Consider the following 19,358-nt stretch of genomic DNA (forward strand, 5'->3'; position numbering starts at 1 on the left):
ACTCTAGCCTGGGAGACAGAGTAAGACTCTGTCTCAATCAATCAATCAATCAATAAAGTGGAAGAATTTATATCTTATAGGCCCTAATCTCTAAGCCCAAGGCAGATAAACTGAAAATTCATGATTTTAAAAAATAAATTTTAACCCACCTCATTTAGAAATAAGAAATTAGCCTTAAGTAACTATAGATTATAAGGGAACCTACAAATAAATGTCAAAATATTTGGAACTAGATGTCTATGGACGTACTACTTTTCAAAACTTGCAGGATGCAGTTAAATGCATAGGTACTTAGTTCTAAATTTACACCCTGAACTGTATTTTATGTTTATTAAAAAAATGAAGACTGGAAACAATGACTAAAGCATTCAAGCTAAGAAGCTAGAAAAAAATATTAGAGAAAGTCAAAGGAAATAAAAGGAATAAAGTAAAAACGGCGAAAGAAACCGGGCACGTGGCTCACGCCTATAATCCCAGTGCTTTGGGAGGCCGAGGCAGACAGATCACCTGAGGTCGGGAGTTTGACACCAGCCTGACCAACATGGTGAAACCTGGTCTCTCCTAAAAATAAAAAAAAAATTAGCTGGGTGTAGTGGCTCACGCCTATAATCCCAGCACTTTGGGAGGCCAAGGCGGGCAGATCACCTGAGGTCAGGAGTTTGAGACCAGCCTGACCAATATGGTGAAACCTGGTCTCTCCTAAAAACAACAAAAAAAAATTAGCTGGGCGTGGTGGCGCACACCTATAGTCCCAGCTACTTGGGAGGCTGAGACAGAATTGCCTGAACCTGGGAGGTGGAGGTTGCAGTGGGCCAAGATTGTGCCACTGCACTCTGGCCTGGGCAACAGAGCAAGACTCCATTAAAAAAAAAAAAAAAAGCAAAAGAAAATCTCGTGAGATAGTAACTTTCCAATATTGGAGGCGGTGAGTGTCAGGGGAGACTGTTGATCCCCTACTCCTGAGGCTCCCCTCCAAGTGGGGGAAGGAATTCTGCAGGCCCCATTCATCTCACTCCTCCATCTCATACCTCCCGGGGTTACAGTGGGCTCCCCTCATTGGACGGAGAAACGCAGCAGGTATGGACCTGCCAGCCTGCCTTTCCCCCGTCTCCTCTTCTCTCTCCCTCTCCCGTCTTCAGTCAAGAACGTGTTCTCAGGAGGCTGAGGCCGGGAAGTCGCTTGAACTCGGGAGGTGCAGGTTGCAGTGAGCCAAGATCGCGCCACTGCACTCCAGCCTGGGGACAGAGCAAGACTCCGTCTCAAAAAAAAAACAAAAACAAAGAACATGTTTTCTTCTTGTTCTTGACCACAGAGTCAACTGAGCACCAACACCGTGTCTCTCGGAGACCGGGCCCTGCGTAATCGAGCACACGGGGCCGTCTCACTGCGGGTGCAGCCCCGGGGGGGGCCTTTGCGCCCAGGTTTGTTTCATCCTCCCGCTCCACTAACCTCTTCAGCAACCAGCATGGTCATTGGTGTCCCAGGCTCCCTGTTTGTCTCATTCCTCAAATGATATATAAATCCCATAAAAAAGAAAGACGTTATTTATCAGGGTCTCTAAAACCCTTACAGTTGGCAGGGCCGAAAGCTAATTCCTCCAAAAGAACGATAAAATGAACAGACTTCTAGCAAGTCCAGTCACCTCAAAGGATGAAGGCATGAACAAAAACAGTGTTCCTCAGAAGAGATCCTAACTGTTGAGATGGCAGGAACTTTAAAAACCATTAGAGAAGATGATGAACAACCTGATGCTAATAAATGTTAAACCCTAGATGAAACTGTAAGCAAAGTTTTCAAACAACATGAAAGACAGGCCCCACTATGCTTAGGAAGATGGCATCACTGACTATTAGACAAAGACAGCACAAAAAAGAAAATTATGGGCCGGGCGCGGTGGCTCACGCCTGTAATCCCAGCACTTTGGGAGGCCGAGGCGGGTGGATCACGAGGTCAAGAGATGGAGACCATCCTGATCAACATGGTGAAACCCCGTCTCTACTAAAAATACAAAAAAATTAGCTGGGCATGGTGGCGCGTGCCTGTAATCCCAGCTACTCAGGAGGCTGAGGCAGGAGAATTGTCTGAACCCAGGAGGCGGAGGTTGCGGTGAGCCGAGATCGCGCCATTGCACTCCAGCCTGGGTAACAAGTGCGAAACTCAGTCTCAAAAAAAAAAAAGAAAATTATAAGCCAATCTCCTTTTGAACAGAGATATAAAAATCCTAAATAAATATAAGCAGGACAATTAAACAGTGCATTTTAAACATATTTACATCATGACCAAGTCACCGTTATCCCAGGCATGCAATGGTCAATTTTAGAAAAATATTTTAGATAGAATTTGCCACATTAACAGATTAAGAAGAGAAAGCATCACCATCTCAATAGATGGAGAGAACCATGTAGTAAAATTCAGGCCAGGCACAGTGGCTCATGTCTATAATCCTAGCACTTTGGAAGGCCGAGATGGGCAGATCACTTGAGCTCAGGAGTTTGAGACTATCCTGGGCAACATGGTGCAACCCCATCTCTACCAAAAATACAAAACAATAGCCGGGCGTGACATGTGCGCCTGTAGTCCCAGGTACTCGGGAGGCTGAGGTGGGAGGATCTCTTGAGCCCAGAAGACAGAGGTTGCAGCGAACCGAGATCATGCCACTGCATTCCAGCCTGGGTGACAGACTGAGACCCTGTCTCAAAATAAATACATAAATAAAATAAAATTCAACTCCTATTCATGACACAAACTAAAAATAGAAAGGAATTCCCTTAGTTTGATCAAAGACATCTATCAGAAACTCATAGTAGGTAAGACGCTTCATGTTAAAACATTAGAAGCATTACCATGAAAATTCAGGAATAAAATAAGGGTGCCAGCAACCACTCCTGTATCCAGCATTGCCCTGGAGGTCCTAGCCAATCCAGTAAGACAAGAAAAAGGAACAGTATAGCAATAGTGAGGTAGGAGGCAGGACTCAACTCCAGAGGCAGGGATCGGACCCAGACCAAATTGAGGACTGGTTAAAACAGGGACCTGGTGGAAGCAGCTTTCCAGCAGACACTCCCACCAGCATCCCTGTCAGTTTACTGTTGCCATGGCAACACCTGGAGTAGGGTCTGGTAGTGCTGGCAGTGATGGACAGACACTGAGGGATAATACCACAGCTTCCTGGCCCTCCAGAGGGACAGGCAATTTCCACGGCAATGATCTGACAACCCAAAAGTTACTATCCTTTCCCTAAAATCTTCTCCATAAACTGCCCCTTAATCTACATGCAGTTAAAAGTAGACGAGGGCTGGGTGCAGTGGCTCACGCCTGTAATCCCAGCACTTTGGGAGGCCGAGGTGGGTGGATCACCTAAGATCAGGAGTTCGAGACCAGCCTGGCCAATATGGTGAAACCCCATCTCTACTAAAACTACAAAAATCAGCTGGGCATGGTGGCTCACATCTGTAGTCCCAGCTATTTGGGAAGTTAAGGCAGGAGAATCATTTGAACTAGGGAGATGGAGGTTGCAGTGAGCCGAGACTATATCACGGCACTCTAGCCTGAGCAGACGCAGTCTCAAAAAAAAAAAAAAAGTAGGCATGACTATGACTCCAGCCCTGCCCTGGCCTGAACTGCTCCTCTCAGCACACTGCCTGTGGGGTAGCCCTGCTCGGCAGGAGCAGTCACAGAGCTGTGACTCCACCAGAGCTCTTAACACTGCTGCTTCAGTAAAGCTGTTTCTTCCACCCTACCACCAGCTCACCCTTGAATTCTTTCGTGGCAAAGCCAAGAACTCTCAGGGGCTAAGCCCCAGCTTGAGGCTCACCTGTCCTGCATCAATAGGAAAGAATAAAACAACATATTGTGATTCTTTACTGATAATAATATGATTATTTACATAGAAAATCCAAGAGCTTCCACAGACTTTGAAAAGTGAAGAAGGTTTGGCAAGGTTGCTGGATATAAGATCAATGCATATTAAAAAAGATCAATAACGTTTCCATGCCCAGCAACAATTGACTAGAAAACATGTTATAAGAAGGCATGACTTACAATAGCAGCAAAAACCATGGAGAATTGAGGTTTCAAGAGGGAGAGTGATGTGCAGATCTTTCTGGAGGAGGGTATAAAATACGGCTGCAGAACACACGTCATGAAGAAATAAAGATATACAGCATGTTCACGGATTGAAGGACTCAACACCATAAACAAAATGAGGCTTCCTAGATTAATCTATAAAGTTAACACGATGCCAATCAAATTCTGAATGGGGCTTTTCAGGGAACTCGATAATGGAATCCTAAAACACAAATGCAAAATAAAGGGCCAAGAATAGCCAGAAGAATGTCGAAAAGGAGCAGCAAGTCAAGGCATGAGGAGGGAGCTCCCCTACCGGGTATCTAGACTAATAAAGCCGTGACCATTTAAACAATGTGATAGCAACACAGGATAGACAGATACACCCAGAATACTGAACACCAGAAATTTGAGTTCATAAAATAAATAAGAAAGTAGATGGATAGGCCGGGCGCGGTGGCTCACGCCTGTAATCTCAGCACTTTGGGAGGCCGAGGCGGGTGGATCACGAGGTCAAGAGATCAAGACCATCCTGGCCAACATGGAGAAACCCCATCTCTACTAAAAATACAAAAAATTAGCTGGGCACGGTGGCGCGTGCCTATAATCCCAGCTACTCAGGAGGCTGAGGCAGGAGAATTGCCTGAACTCAGGAGGCGGAGGTTGCGGTGAGTCGAGATCACGCCATTGCACTCCAGCCTGGGTAACAAGAGCGAAACTCCGTTTCAAAAAAAAAAAAAAAAAAAAAAGAAAGAAGATGGATAAATATGTTGGGTCCATGGGTGGTCCATTGGAACAAAATTAATGTAGGTCCCAGCCTCACACTATAGCAGACACAGGGGTGCCCAGGCCACCCTCCCTTCAATCCCCCAACCCAATACATATAAAAGTGTCCCCGTGAACACCCACGGCCCTCTGCCACCCCAGGGCTTCCACTCCCCTTGCAAGAACAGTAGCTGGAAGAGCCAGGGAGTCAGTGTCCCAGGAGTAGGGTCTGGTAGTGCTGGTGGTGATGGGCAGAGGCTGAAGGATAATGCCACAGCTTCCTGGCCTGTCTAGAGGGACAGGTGTGGGGAATGTCCTACACCACCTCCCCACCGTTCCCAGCGGAGCCTGCTCTTCAATGCACCCTTCCTTGGACGTCTTTCCCATCCCCTCTTTCACCCAAACCCTTGTCTCAGGATCAAGTCCTGGGGAAACCCACCGCAGAAAACACTGCCAAAACCAAGGTGCATACAGGTTCCTAAGACGCAAAGCTCAACTGTAGAACATTTATACACAGGAAGTACGGGAGAAACCTGCTTTTGATCTCTGCATAGGGGAAGGATTTCTCAAATGCGACGTGAAAAGCACATCACAAAGGGAAAGACCGATAAACGTGACTACGTTAGTACAGAGCGTTTCTGTTCAACACAAGATACCATAAACAAGTGAAAACAAGCCACTGATTCAGAATAGACACTGCAGCGAAAGATCGTGACCAGAAATGTAGGAACATCCTAGGAAGAATGAAAGTAAGACAAAAATGGGAAAACGGAGCAAGGACAGAAATAGAAAACCCCCAAAATAAAATATATAAATGACCAAGAAACAAAAATATATGTTCTGCCCTCCATAATGTTTAAGGAAACGCAAATTAAAACAATGAGATAATCATGTTTTCTCTGCCAGCTTCGCAGAATTTTGGAAGATGGAAACAGCGCTGGGGGAACGGCATACTCCGACTCTTTTGCTGCAAACAGGAATTGGCGTAACCTTTTGGAAGAACCATTTGACGATGTTCTAAAACCTTTGCAGTGCTTATTTATACCCTATGACTAAGTCATCTCACTTTTAGAAATGTCCCCTACAGAAATAATAGCATGAGTATATAAAAAAATTAAAGGGTATGTTTTTCTAATTTGTTAGTAAATAGAAAAATAAAAGGGGAAATCTAAATGACTCTCAGTAAAGAATTTTAACTTAAATGAAGGGGGGCCGAGCATGGTGGCTCATGCCTGTAATCCCAGCATTTTGGGAGGCTGAGGTGAGAGGATCACTTGAGCTCAGGAGTTCGAGACCAGCCTGGGCAACATGGTGAAACCCCCATCTCTAAAAAATAAAATACAAAAATTAGCTAGGTGTGGTGGCACACACCTGTAGTCTCAGCTACTCAAAAGGCTGAGGTGAGAGGATAACCTGAGCACAGTGACTGTGCCACTGCACTCCAGCCTGGGCAACAGAATGTCTCAAAAATAATATAAAATAATGGCTGGGTGTGGTGGCTCACGCCTGTAATCCCAGCACTTTGGGAGGCCAAGGAGGGCAGATCACCTGAGGTCGGGGGTTTGAGACCAGCCTGAACATGGAGAAACCCCATCTCTACTAAAAATACAAAATTAGCTGGGCATGGTGGCACGTGCCTGAAATTCCAGCTACTCGAGAGGATGAGGCAGGAGAATCGCTTGAACCCAGGAGGCAGAAGTTGCGGTGAGGCGAGATTGCATCATTGCATGCCAACCTGGGCAACAAGAGCAAAACTTTGTCTCCAAAATAAGTAAATAAATAAATAAAATAACAAAACATGTACACTCAGCATTAAAAATAAAATAAAGTAACAAAACAAAATAAATAAATGAAGGTATACCACTCGACCATTAAAAAGCAAGTGGTGAAGTGTGGTCTACACAGACAATGGAATATTATTTAGCCCTAAAAAGAAGGAGATTCTGATGTATGCTGCAACGTGCGTGAAAACATTAGGCTGAGTGAAAGAAGCCAGGGAGTTCTATATGATTCCACTTACAGAAGGTACCCGGAGCAGTCAGACTCAGACAGAGAAGAGAAGAGAGCTTCCCAGGGCTGGGGTCGGGGACGGGCGGTCAGTGTTTAATGGGCGCAGAGCTTCAATCTGGGAAGATGAGAAGGTCAGGAGGTGGATGGATGGTGAAGGTGGTCGCACAGCAATGTGAATGTACTTGATGCCACCGAACTATGTCCTTATAAACGGTTAAAATGGTCCATTTTATGTTATATACATTTTACCACAATGTTTTTTAAAGGCAAGGAGTGGATAAACATGTATTGACCTAGAAAGCGCTGTGCATTTGCTCAGTAAACACTCCCCGTGCTCCCCGGTGTGGCAGATGCGGTTCTGGGGTGAGGAAGATGCTCTGGCAAGCAAGAAAAACGAGGTCCCTGCGCTCATGGGGCTGACTTCCACTGGAAGAAAGTCAGCAAGTGAGGGCATCCCAGAGCAACCGTGTTACAGAGAAAATACAGGAAATGGAACAGGGGGCGGGGGCGGGGCAGGATAGAGAGCCCAGGGAGCGTCTTTGAGACTGTGACGTCCATCCTGGGCCCGAGCACCAGTGGGAGTTCCTGAGATTCCCTTCTCACTGCTCAGCTCCCAACGCATTCCATCCTGTCTCCCCCTTCTCCATGGGGCCGAGAGAGACACCTGGATTCTGAGAGGTAAATCCTTCTCAGTTAATAAAGAAGAGCTTTGTTAAAGAAAAAAATAAAAGGCCAGGTGTGTGGCTCACACCTGTAATCCCAATACTTTTGGGAGACCGAGGTGGGCGGATCACCTGAGGTCGAGAGTTCAAGATCAGCCCTACCAACATGGAGAATCCCGTCTCTACTAAAAATACAAAATTAGCCAGGCATGGTGGTGCATGTCTGTAATCCCAGCTACTCGGGAGGCCAAGGCAGGAGAATCGCTTGAACCTAGGAGGAGGAGGTGGAGGTTGCAGTGAGCTGAGATCGAAATACTGCACTTGAGCATGGTCAACAAGAGTGAAACTCTGTCTCAAAAAAAAAAAAAAAAAAGCCGGGCATGGTGGCTCATGCCTGTAATCCCAACACTTCAGGAGGCTGAGGCAGGTGGATCACAAGGTCAAGAGATTGAGACCATCCTGGCCAACATGGAGAAACCCCATCTCTACTAAAAATACAAAAATTAGCCGGGCATGGTGGCGCACACCTGTGATCCCAGTTGCTCAGGAGGCTGAGGCAGGAGAATCTCTTGAACCCAGGAGGTGGAGGTTGCAGTGAGCTGAGATCGGGCCACTGCACTCCAGCCTGGGTGACAGAGCAAAACTCCATCTCAAAAAAAGAAAAAGAAAAAAAAAAAAAGACTGAGAGTTTAAAAAGAAGTGAATAATTTAGCCAGGATTCGTATTTACAAGAAAGAAAGTAAGCATTATGTTTACTGTCTTTCGGGGGTGGGGAGTGCTGTCTCCAAAACTGCAGAGGATTTTAGGAAGGAAAGTGACACTGGCATGGCCAGTCCTGAGGAAGAACAGGATGGGCTCGGGACAGAGAGGTGTTGTTTTGCCCTCAGTCTGTGAGGCTCCTTTCTCCCAACACCACTTGAGGTAAATCTCAGGCAGGCACGTGGTCCCAGGCAACGTAAGTCATGTCCTCACTTCTAGATGCAAGAACAGCCTTGGCTCAGTAATTACGACACCCAAGACCCGGTGATAATCCAATTCTCCATCTCAGTGAAGGCTGAGGCTCAGCCCTCTGCAGGAAGGATGAAGGGGAGGTTCCTTTTTCTCTTATTGTCTATTTCTTTAAATTAGGGTGAAATTCACATTACATAAAATGAACCATTTTAAAGTGTACTGTTTCAGTGCCGTTGAGTACATTCACCATGTTGTACAACCACCACTTCTATCAAGTTCCAAAACATTTTCCTCACCCGAAAGGAAACCTCGCACCCACTTAGCATCACTCCCTGCTCCCCATGGGCTCTGCCCGGGCTCTATCCATCGCCGTCCGTCTCTGGGTTTTCCTGTTCCGGTCATTGATTAGGGGCCGCTCTGCAGGAGAAGCTCTCAGGAAGTGAGGGACGCAGGTGAGGGAGGGGTGCAGGCCAGGCGAGGACGTGGCCTCGAGTTGGTTCTCAGGCTCTGATCCTGCGAGGCTCTAGAGAGCAACCGCACTGCACAGCTATCCCAGATTGAAGCAGTGGAGCTGGTCTTTTGTCACTTTGATTCATCAGCCATTGGCTATGGGCCGTCACTGCAGTGGGGAGGGAGCTTACCCCAGGAAATGCAGCTCCATTGGCTGAGGTCAAGTGCGGAGAAGAAGAGAAACTCTGTGACACTAGCAGCCCCTCTTGCAGCTGCTGATTGACAGGCATGTGCCCTGGCCGGGTGAAGGAGTGTGGGCCAGGCACCAGACGGTCACTACAGTCCACCCCTTGTACCGCTCAGCCCTGCTTGCTTCTCGCATGGAGTCCGCTCTGTGCAGGCCCAGCTTCCCCAGGATGGTCAGAAACACTCACTGGGAAAATGGCCACGAGGCAGGTTCTTGGGAGGATAAGGGGTCCCATTGCTGCCACTGACCCCGAGGCCTTCACTGATCCATGCCATTGGCCTCCCTGATTCTTCCCTTACTCTCTGCTGGGCTGGGGCCTTGCCTGGTGAGGCGACCCAGACTCTCATCCCTGGGGGATCTGAGGCCCTGGTTGCCATGCCCTGATCAGGCCATAGTTGTGATATGTGCCCATTTACAGTTAGAACTGGGCATGGGGGTGCCAAGGGTCCCCTGAATGCCAGGCAGGTCCTCCCTGGCCCCATCCTATAGCTTCATTCCTCCTCCTGCTGCTTAGGATCTCTGGCCTGTGCCATGTAGAACCCTCATTCCATGCCTGCCAGGTCACTGGCACAGAAGCCCAAAAGCACCAGGCAGCAACCAGAGCTTCAAGCTTAGGGGGACCCTCACCATATCCCCTATGGAAGCCATGTCAGGAACCAGGACCTCTTGACAGACAAAGCCTAAAGATTTGGGGACAGGAGTCAGATTCCCTCAGGTGGGTCACGGGGGTAATGGTGAATGAGGCCATAAGACGTTGACCACCACCTGCAGAAATCTGGCCTGCAGCCCCTGACTCAACCACAGATGAATGAATGTACTCTCACACCATTGCAGCGATTCAAGTGGGCTAGGGATGGTCGTCAGCTGCTTTCAGAGGGTGAAATGTGATCAACCAACCCAGACTGCCTGTCCATTGTTACATTTATTCAGTAAAAGATTTCATAACAGAGGTTCTAAATCAACACACTTGTGGATGATTGACATGGTTAAAAGAGTAGTTATGTGAATGATAAAAGCTTTAGGTTCTGGACGAGAGTAAACACTATTAATGGGTAATTCCGCTCTGATCTCCCCCTGAGAGGGCCGTCCAACACAAAGTTTACATATGTTAACAGTTAGCGTAGAGACAAAGGGATGTGGGATAAACAGACTTCAACTGGGAATGCCTCTTACTGTCCCTATCTTCTCCCTAACTTAATGGACCACCTGACCGCCTTCCGCCTGTCCCAAAAAAACCTTTCAGCTTTCCAAAAGGTTTGAGACTAATTTATAGCTTTTCCTAATATGTCTTTAATATTTTGCCAGCCACCCAGAGTGACTCTCAACAGGGCCACTCCTATTCCTAGCCCTTATGCTATCTGAAGTCGACACATGGCCTTTTAATCACTTAGTTTAAGGAGCAATCACACCCCGAGGGATAGTGACCCAGTGTCACTGCAAAGCTGTGATTCCAGAGGCCATTCCACAGCTGCACAGGCTGGCATTCCAGAGGGCGTGATCTGTAGGATGGCCAGCGGATTCCCACGGCACATGCCCAGTGCTGCAGCTGCTTTCCCACAGAGCGAGTTCCCTGGTCGTGGGTGATGTCATTCAGGGTCCTGTGTCACAGAACCAGCTGCTTAGGGAGAGAGCCCTCAGGGAGCGGTGTTAGCAAAGATCCAAAAGTAGGAGCTGCAAGCCCATTCCTGGAATCGGGTCGATGGAACTGAGTGAATCTCTGCCCTTTCCAGGGTGGAAGGGGTCCTGTGACATCAGCTTGCTACCAAGTGCCTGGCCAGTCACTTCAAGGGGATGAGATAGGACTGGGAGCTCAGCATTGGTCTCAGTTGTGGACGGATCACACATGCAGAGTGGAGCAACCGTGTCAGCCTCGCTGAGCAGAGGCACATGCTCTCGGGCCCATGAGTAGCCACTATCTCTGCCACCATGACGGCTCCACACACGAGCCCATTGCCCAAGCCCTGTGGCAGCCAAGGACGAAGGCCAGCTGGCTCATCCTGTCCTTTTATTCAATGTCTTCTGCACGGGACACTCTCGGGTGTTCATCTGAGACAAAGATTTTCACACTTCATGCCTGTCCTAACAGCCTACACACACGCCTTTCCCCTAGCCCTTATCGTCCTAAACTTCCAATCTTTTGTTGTTGTTTGAGATAGAGTCTCACTCTGTCGCCCAGGCTGGAGTGCAGTGGCACGATCTCAGCTCACCGCAACCTCTGCCTCCCCAGTTCAAGCGATTCCCCTGCCTCAGCCTCCCAAGTAGCTGGGATTACAGGTATGAGCCACCACGCCCAGTTAATTTTTGTATTTTTAGTAGAGACGAGGGTTTCACCAAATTGGCCAGGCTGGTCTCGAACTCCTGACCTCAGGTGATCCACCTGCCTCGGTCTCCCAAAGTCCTGGGGTTACAGGCGTGAGCCACCGTGCTTGGCCTGAACTTCCAGTCTTGCTTCTTCTAGAGCCCTGACCCACCAGCTAAGCCCATGTCCACGAGCCCATGTACATCCGTTCCTGAAGCCACTTCTCTCTTCACACAAGGTCAAGGACCAGGTGTGCTGCCTGCTGCTGTCTTTGAGGACCACCCGGGAGGGCTGCGGGCAGTGGCCATTCACGTTCCGTTCACAGGAACACGTGTGGCTGGACCAGACTGTAGCACGTCTCCGCTGGTCACAGGGAAGTCCCCAGGATGCCAGCTGAGGGGAGGCATTGGTGCCACGTGGCCAGAGGCAGGGGGTCTGGACAGTAGTCTGGCAGTAGCTCCTGCCTTGGGGACCTTTGGGAGCCCGATCCCTGATGTGCTGCTTGTGCCTCATGATGCGGTGACTGGTCTTGTGATGTGGCGACTCATCGGCTCATGGTGAAAAGCTGCGTCCACTTGATCACTTGATGTCCCCTGGTCAGAGGCTCTGTTTCTCCCAGGGCTTCGGGACACGTCCAGAGCCCTTCTCTGCTGCAGATGGCGTGGCATTGCTCCAGCACCCTCGGGGACTGCACTGTGGCTTTCCTATCGGGGCCTGCCAGGGACACCACATGGTGACCCTCTCTACAGACACCCCTTGTAGCACAGGGTCTGCGGAGTCACGTGTCCCAAGCACAGTTGCTCGTATCACTGCAGCTCCCAACTAGCAGCTTCCAGTGTCACTCAAAAAATGGGCCAGAATCAGATTCCCAAGTGCTGAGTATGCCACCCCCAAACCCAAAGAGGCCCCCAGAAGCCACGTGGCCCCCAGAAGTCCACGTGGTGGGAAGGACAGGAGCAGTTACCAACCTTTACTTTGCAGGAAATAGCATGACATGGCCAGGCCCCATCAAACCCCCCACCGACAGTGTGGCAGCCCCTGAGCCTTCCCCTTTACCCCCCATCCTTCTCCCCCATATATTCTACCAAAGCTTCTTCTTGCTCTGTAGCTCTGGTTAACATGATGTTTCTCCTGGTGCTGATCAATGCGGTGGCTTGGAGGCTGCCCCCATGGGCCGGGTCCCTTCAGACTATGTTGTGATAGAGAACAGGAAAACTGACGTAGCCCTGGGATCCTATATATCCACAATGACCTTACCCAGCTCCAGCAGAGATGCTCCATTCCTCAGAGACGATGCACTTAGGGGCCAGGCATGGTTGCTCATGCCGGGAATCCCAGCATTTTGGGAGGATGAGGCAGGAGGATCACTTGAGCCCAGGAGTTCAATAGGGAGCCCCATCTCTACAAAAAATACAAAAATTAGCCAAGCATGGTGGCATGCACCTGTAGTCCCAGCTACTCTGGAGGCTGAGGCGGAGGGATCTATTAAGCCTGGCAGGTCAGGGCTGCAGTGAGCCAGGATTATGTGGCCTGGGCAACGCAGCAAGACCCTGTCTAAAAAAAAAAAAAAAAAAAAAAAGATGCATTTTTGGAGCCCGCTGTGTTAAATTCATGGTTCTCCAATGCCATGATGCATCAATGAATTCGGTTTCTGCCAGGGCCGCACTGGTGCGTTCAATAGAGTTATGAGAAAGACCCCTCCTTCTGCATTTTTAAGTCTCTGAAGATGGCACTAATCTCTGCCCTTCCTCCAGAAATGCGATTTTAACTTTGTTGTGCTCTCTGAGGCAATGGGGAGGAGGACGGAAGAGAAAGGCAGTTTCAGGGACTTCTGTTTAATCTAACGCCACAGCTAACACTCTAGAGGTCAAGGAACCAACATGAAGATTCTACCACCTGCCAAGAATTTCTACTCCGTTTGCACATTCAGGAGCTAGGGGAATGACCACGTGGTGTGTCTCTGGACACACCGGACGCCTATGGTGAGATGGACCTAGGCTAGGACTCCATTTATTACCTGGTTCCTGTTACATCTTTACTGTTAGCATAGCAGCCTTTGGGTCCCTGGATGTCAATGTCAATCTGGACCCTACATCCAACAGTCCCTGAAAGATCTGGGAAACCCCCTTGTGGCAGCCCTGGAGATGCCACACAGCACTCCCTTGCCACAGGGCAGTGAGCTGACAGCCTCCACAATGGGTGACAGTGTTTGAGCCAAGGTCAGGCTGCCCCAGGCAGCTCCCCGCCGTGACTACATGCAGCAGGGGGTGGTAGGCCCTGACACTCCTTCCCCAAGTGGGACTCCTCTTGGAGCAATCTTTGTTCCAGAGCCCCTGCTGGGCCAGCCAGACTCCCTCTGAGCCGCACTGCCGCCCGAGGCTTCACCTACCCAATCCTCCTTTCTTCTCCATCTCCTCTCCCAGGTTGCAGACTCTCCTCACAGCCCAAAAGTCCCCAGCCCCCTCCTGCTCCCTCCTTTACCTGCCACAGATACGACCTCCATAAATCCCCAGCTTTTCTAACTCCATCCATCAATTCCCACAGGACCAGAGCTGGCCATGCCCTCTCCCCAGGGTATAGCTGCTGGAGAAAACGGCTAAGTTCCTTGCTATGGGTTGGCTCATGCCCCACCATTCCCCAGGTCCTGGGGAAGTCCTGATCCCCAGAACCTGTGAATGAGATGTTATTTGGAAATAGATCTTTGCAGAAGATCAAGCTAAGATGAGGTTATTAGAACAAGCCCTAATTCATTACGACCATGTCCTTATACAAAGGGGAAATTTAAGGCCGGAGGATCGCTTGAGGCCAGGAGTTTGAGACCAGCCTGGGCAACACAGCAAGACCCCATGTGTAAAAAATTTTAAAAATTAGGCTGTGGTGGTGGTGCACACCTGTAGTCTAGCTGCTCAGGAGGCTAAGACGGGAGGGTCGCTTGAGCCCAGGAAGTCAAAGCTGCAGTAAGTCCTGATCGCACCACTGCACTCCATCCTGGAGTGTAGCCAGAGCGAGATCCTGTCTCAAAAACAACAAGTGGGCAGAGCCAGGAGGGAATTTGGACAGAGAGACAAGCAAGGACACGGGCAGAGCATCACAGGAAGATGAAGGCAGAGGTCAGGGTGAGACGTCTCTAAACCAGGGAGCACCCGAGACTTCCAGCGACCCCAGGAGCTAGAGGAGAGGCAGCGCAGACGCCCCTCGGGGCCTGGGAGGGGGCCAACTCTGCCGATCGCCTCGATTTTGGACGTGCAGTCTCCAGACTGCGACAATGCATTTCTGTCGTTTGAGCCGCCCAGTGTGGGGCAGGTTTTCCCAGCGGCCAAAGGAAACCCATACAGTCCCCTCAGGGAAGGACTGGGGGATGGTGTGGCTGCGGCGTCCTTCCTCGGGGACCCGCCCCTCCTCTGCTCATGGATTCTGAGTCTGACAACAGGTTCAGGTTTGGAAACTGAGCGCGGGTCATTATTTTCTGTGGGGGCGTCCGGCCTTGGCCTTCTGCCCATCCATTCTTGGTGGCTTGTCATTCCATGTGTTGAATAAAACCCTTCCTGGTGGCCTAGATACCTTACCCCTGGAAATGCCATGTCCTGTAAGCCATCTCCACAGGGCCCGGCAGGGCAGGCTCCCCCGGGGCTATCCCCACGCTGCTGTCCCCACGCTGCTGTCCATGCCGGTCCTCTCGCCATCTTGCTGGTGACAGACAGTTAAGTGCTGCCGTTTGACCTCTGCTACTCAGAAATCCAGTTGTCCCCATGGCTGTGGGAGAGCTCAGATCCATGACCGCACCACCCGTCAGGCCCAGGCCACCGAGCACGACCACCCCCGGCTGCACAGCAATGCTGACCTCCCCTCGACGGCTCAGACCTGATTGTTTCGGCAAAGAGCTGGCAACTCCCAAAGAACCTGGCCAGCTGGTGGGTTCTCCAGCCTGTTTCATGGTGGGCAGGTCGGGGCCGAGAGGCTGAAGAAAGAGGCCGACAAATCCAGTTTCTCGTAAAGAAATGTTTAATAGGGACTTAGGAACGAAGTCATGTCCCGGGCAGCCACAAAACAGTGGACCCCCACATCTGCCCTGCAGAAAGTATTTGCTTGCAGCAAGCGTTCAGGGTGAAACACGTGCAGGCGGCCACGTCTCAGACTTCCTTGCAAAACTCATAAACACCTGGGGAGGGGTTTAGTTAAGCGTCTTTACAAGGGGTTATGTATGCTACATGCATTGTTTAAAGAGCTTACTGCAGAGCACCTTGGTATGTGGAGGTGAAACGTGCGTCATCATGGCAGTTTTAAGATGGCCTCGCTCTTGTCGTGCTGTTTTCCTGCACAACCCACAATAGAGGAGCCATCCTGAGACTTTGCTTGCCTTCCTCCAGGGCCGCTCTGACATCGCCACTTCATCGTCTACGCACTATCACTTTTTCTAAGCTCTCAAAACCCTCCCAAGCGCCAGGCACTGTGGCTCACACCTGTAATCCCAGCACTTTGAGAGGCCAAGATGGGCGGATCACTTTAGGTCAGGAGTTCAAGACCAGCCTGGCCAACATGGCAAAACCCCATTTCTACTAAAAAAAAAAAAAAAAAACACACACACACACACACATTAGCTGGGCCTGGTGGCGCATGCCAGTAATACCAGGTACTTGGGACGCTGAGACGGGGGATCGCTTGAACCTGGGAAGTGGAGGTTGCAGAGCTAAGATCGCACCACTGCACTCCAGCCTGGGTGACAGAGAGAGACCCTGTCTCAAAAAAAAAGCCCTCCCACGCAACATATTAGAATCATCTTCCCAGGGCCTTTCTAGGGGTTAGAGTCTTTCTGTGCTAATTAACTCTCCAGCCTCCCTTGATCTACGTTCAGAGTCCACATCTAAGAATATTCTCCAGACCCTGCCAGTCCCTGCTAGCTTCTCCCACCACTCCTCTGCTTGTTCACCTGTCTTGATCCCTGGCATGCCAAGCACGTCCTGGGTCAGGTCGTGCTGAGATGTGATCCCAGCTTTGAGCCTGGTGGTCAGGAGGGGAGGTGGGGGCAGACGCTGAAGAGAGGAACACCTTGTCTCCTAAGGTACCTTCCCCTAGTTTCTACATATGGTCTTTTTGCAAGAGAGGACCTCTGTCTTCCAACCAAGGGAATGGGCCGCTTCTTCAGGCCAGGAGCTACAGGAGAATCTGGAGGGTCAAGGTCTCAAGAGTGTCCCCCCAGGTAGTCCATCTCAGATACCAGGGACCCCACCTCCCTCTCGGGGCCCTGACTTTGGGGAAGGGACTTCCTGGGCTAGGAATCTGGCCTTCTCTGAGGTCCTGCACCTTGTCTTCAGCACTCTGACCCCTGGCTACAGAAGAGAAGCATTTCCTTAAATTCTGCCAAGGAATCCTGTCTTTGCTTTCGATTGGTGATCTATGGCCCTGAACTTGTCATTGTCCCTCTTCTGAGTGTCAGTAGTGTTCAGCGACAGCCTCCCCACTCCACGTCCTTCCTGTGGCTATTTTCCCATCTATCTCTCCACACTAGGGATACTGCACGAGCCGGGCATCCCCATCCACCCGAGTCCTGTCCCAGGTGACCACAGGTGGAGGCCTGAGCAGCTGCTCTGCCACCTCATGCCAGGGGCCACCCTTGAGGGGCTCCAGTCACAGTGGCCTGCAAGGCATCGTCCCACAGCATCCTGACCTTGGGGCCGGCTTCCTGGGGCCCCTCCTAGTGCTTCCTGCCTTCAGCTGTCTGAAAGCAGAGCCCAAGACAGGGATTTACCAGAGGAGGGCTCCTTGGGACAAGCCCCCCAGGATGTAAGGGCAGAGGACGTGGACGGAGAAGGGCCTCGGTAAAGGCGTGGTCCCAGGGTAAATGCAGCTCTGGCCAGATCTGCAGGGGGCCCTGCGGCACTGACTGTACCCCAGAGGTATCCCCATCTAGAGGCGGCAAGGGAACGGCCTTTTGTACTCCTGTGTCAGCCGTGGGCTGTGTGTGTCCCCTGAACCTACCAGGTGTGGTCACTCCATTGGCTGAGGGTGCTTCTCCCGAGAAGGAGGCAGAGAGCCGGGAAGTGGGGTGGGGTCAGCAGCTGCCAGACCAGCCACGCTGTGCTCAGCTCCCTCAGGCTGTCACTCCTCAATCACCCTGTCACTATCTCTGAGGCCTGTCAGTCACCATCAGCGACCCCAAGCTGCAGGGGATGCAAATCCAGCTCTCCAAGAGGCTCTGTTAGCTGTCTCCACATGGGCTTGGGGTCAGGGGTGGGAGCACGTTGAGACCACCCTCCTGCCTCTCTGAAGATCCTCCAAGTCCCAGCTCCAGCTCTCCAGCCTCGTTGGTAGCTGGGCAGGTGACCATCCAGGAGGCCCGTTCTCCACGCCCAGCTCGGCAAGGCTCCTGGGGACACCAGACCCACTGCCCCTGTTTTCTTAAAGCCTCAGCCCAAAGGGAGCCAGAGTCTGGGGTTAACACCTCATCATCTCGGCATGAGTGGCACCTGACTCCAGCTCTCAACTCCCTGCCTCCTATCCCCTGCACTGGGCTCATCCTGCACGCCCACCTGCAAATCAGCCAAGCAGAGGCCAGAGCTCCCAACACCCAGCACCACCCAAAGCAAGGCAGGGGGAAACTGAGTGGCCAGGAGCGCCATCTAGTGGGTGCCAGGGGCAAGTCCCCCAAAGGGACTGGAGGGCCAGGACTGGGGCAGGGTTGGATGGTGTCCCAGGGAGGGCCCGTGGCCCAGGCACTGGACAGCAGAGGACATAAAGGCAGAGCGAGGAGCCATGGTGCTTCCGGGGCACAGGAACCCCGCCCCAGCCTGCCTCTGCCCTCGTAAGCAGGTGATCGGCTCAGGCAGGACACACTACGTCCATTCTCTGCCTTCTCCCCAGACCTTGGGAAAGTGTCACTTAAAATCCATTTGGGTCTGGTGTTTGCTTTATTCCAAGAAAAGGGGTAAGAAAAAATTCATAAAAGGAGCGAAGTTCTCCCCTCTCCACAGTGGCAGGCAGGGGCGTGGTGACATTTACCCCCTCCCTCCACCTCGTCTTGAGCATGGCAGCAAGGAGAACTGAGCCACCTGTCACCCAGAGGGGGCGGGGGAAGGTCAGAACTGCAGCCTTCCCGCAGCAGACATGCCTGCGGAGCAGGAAGCAGGCGGGCTCCACGCAGTGTAGACATTCGGGCTCCACGCAGTGTAGACATGTGCTCTCACATGGATGTTAACAGTCTGGAGGAAACTGACCTGGCTGTTAATACAGGCTGTCTCATGCGGAAGGGGCAGAAGACGGAGCTTTCACTTCTCCATTTACACACTTCCCCAAAATGTGGGGCGATCATGAGGGAGCTGCACTTTCAGTTTTGACCTCTTTTTGTATTTTTCGAGTTCAAATGCAGCTGGGAACAATGGGACGTTAAGTTTCTCGGTGTGGAAGGCCGTGGTATCCCCAGTGAAATGCCGCATCAGACCTAGGCCGGATCTACCCTCGACTCAGCTCTGCAAACTGGGATCCAGATCTCGCGCTGTGGGAATGCAGCCCTGCTCCGCTGTTTACGTGTTGTCTCTGGCTGCGGTCTCGCCGTGACAGCAGAGTTGAGGAATTGCCACAGAGACTGTTATGGCCCACAAAGCCTAAAATATTTACTCACTGGCTCTTTACGGAAAAAGTTTGCCAACTATCAAATTACAAGAAATACAGGGACCGGGGAGCCTGCTCAACGAAGCTGAGGGGAGTTGACCAGCAAAACGCAGACTGCAGGCAGCCACAGGACAAAGCACCGGTTTCTTCAATTCGTAATTTGCAACAGCAACCTGCCTACCAGAGGCCGGGAAGGGAGGGGGAAGGGAGGGGATGAGGAAAGGTTGATGAATGGGTACAAATACACACTAGATAGAAGAAATAACATCTGCTGTTCAATAGATCAGTAGGGTGACAATCGATT

This window comes from Aotus nancymaae, unplaced genomic scaffold (assembly GCF_030222135.1).
Source record: "Aotus nancymaae isolate 86718 unplaced genomic scaffold, 86718_ANA_hifiasm-v0.15.2.pri h1tg000059l, whole genome shotgun sequence".
Lineage (NCBI taxonomy): Eukaryota > Metazoa > Chordata > Mammalia > Primates > Aotidae > Aotus > Aotus nancymaae.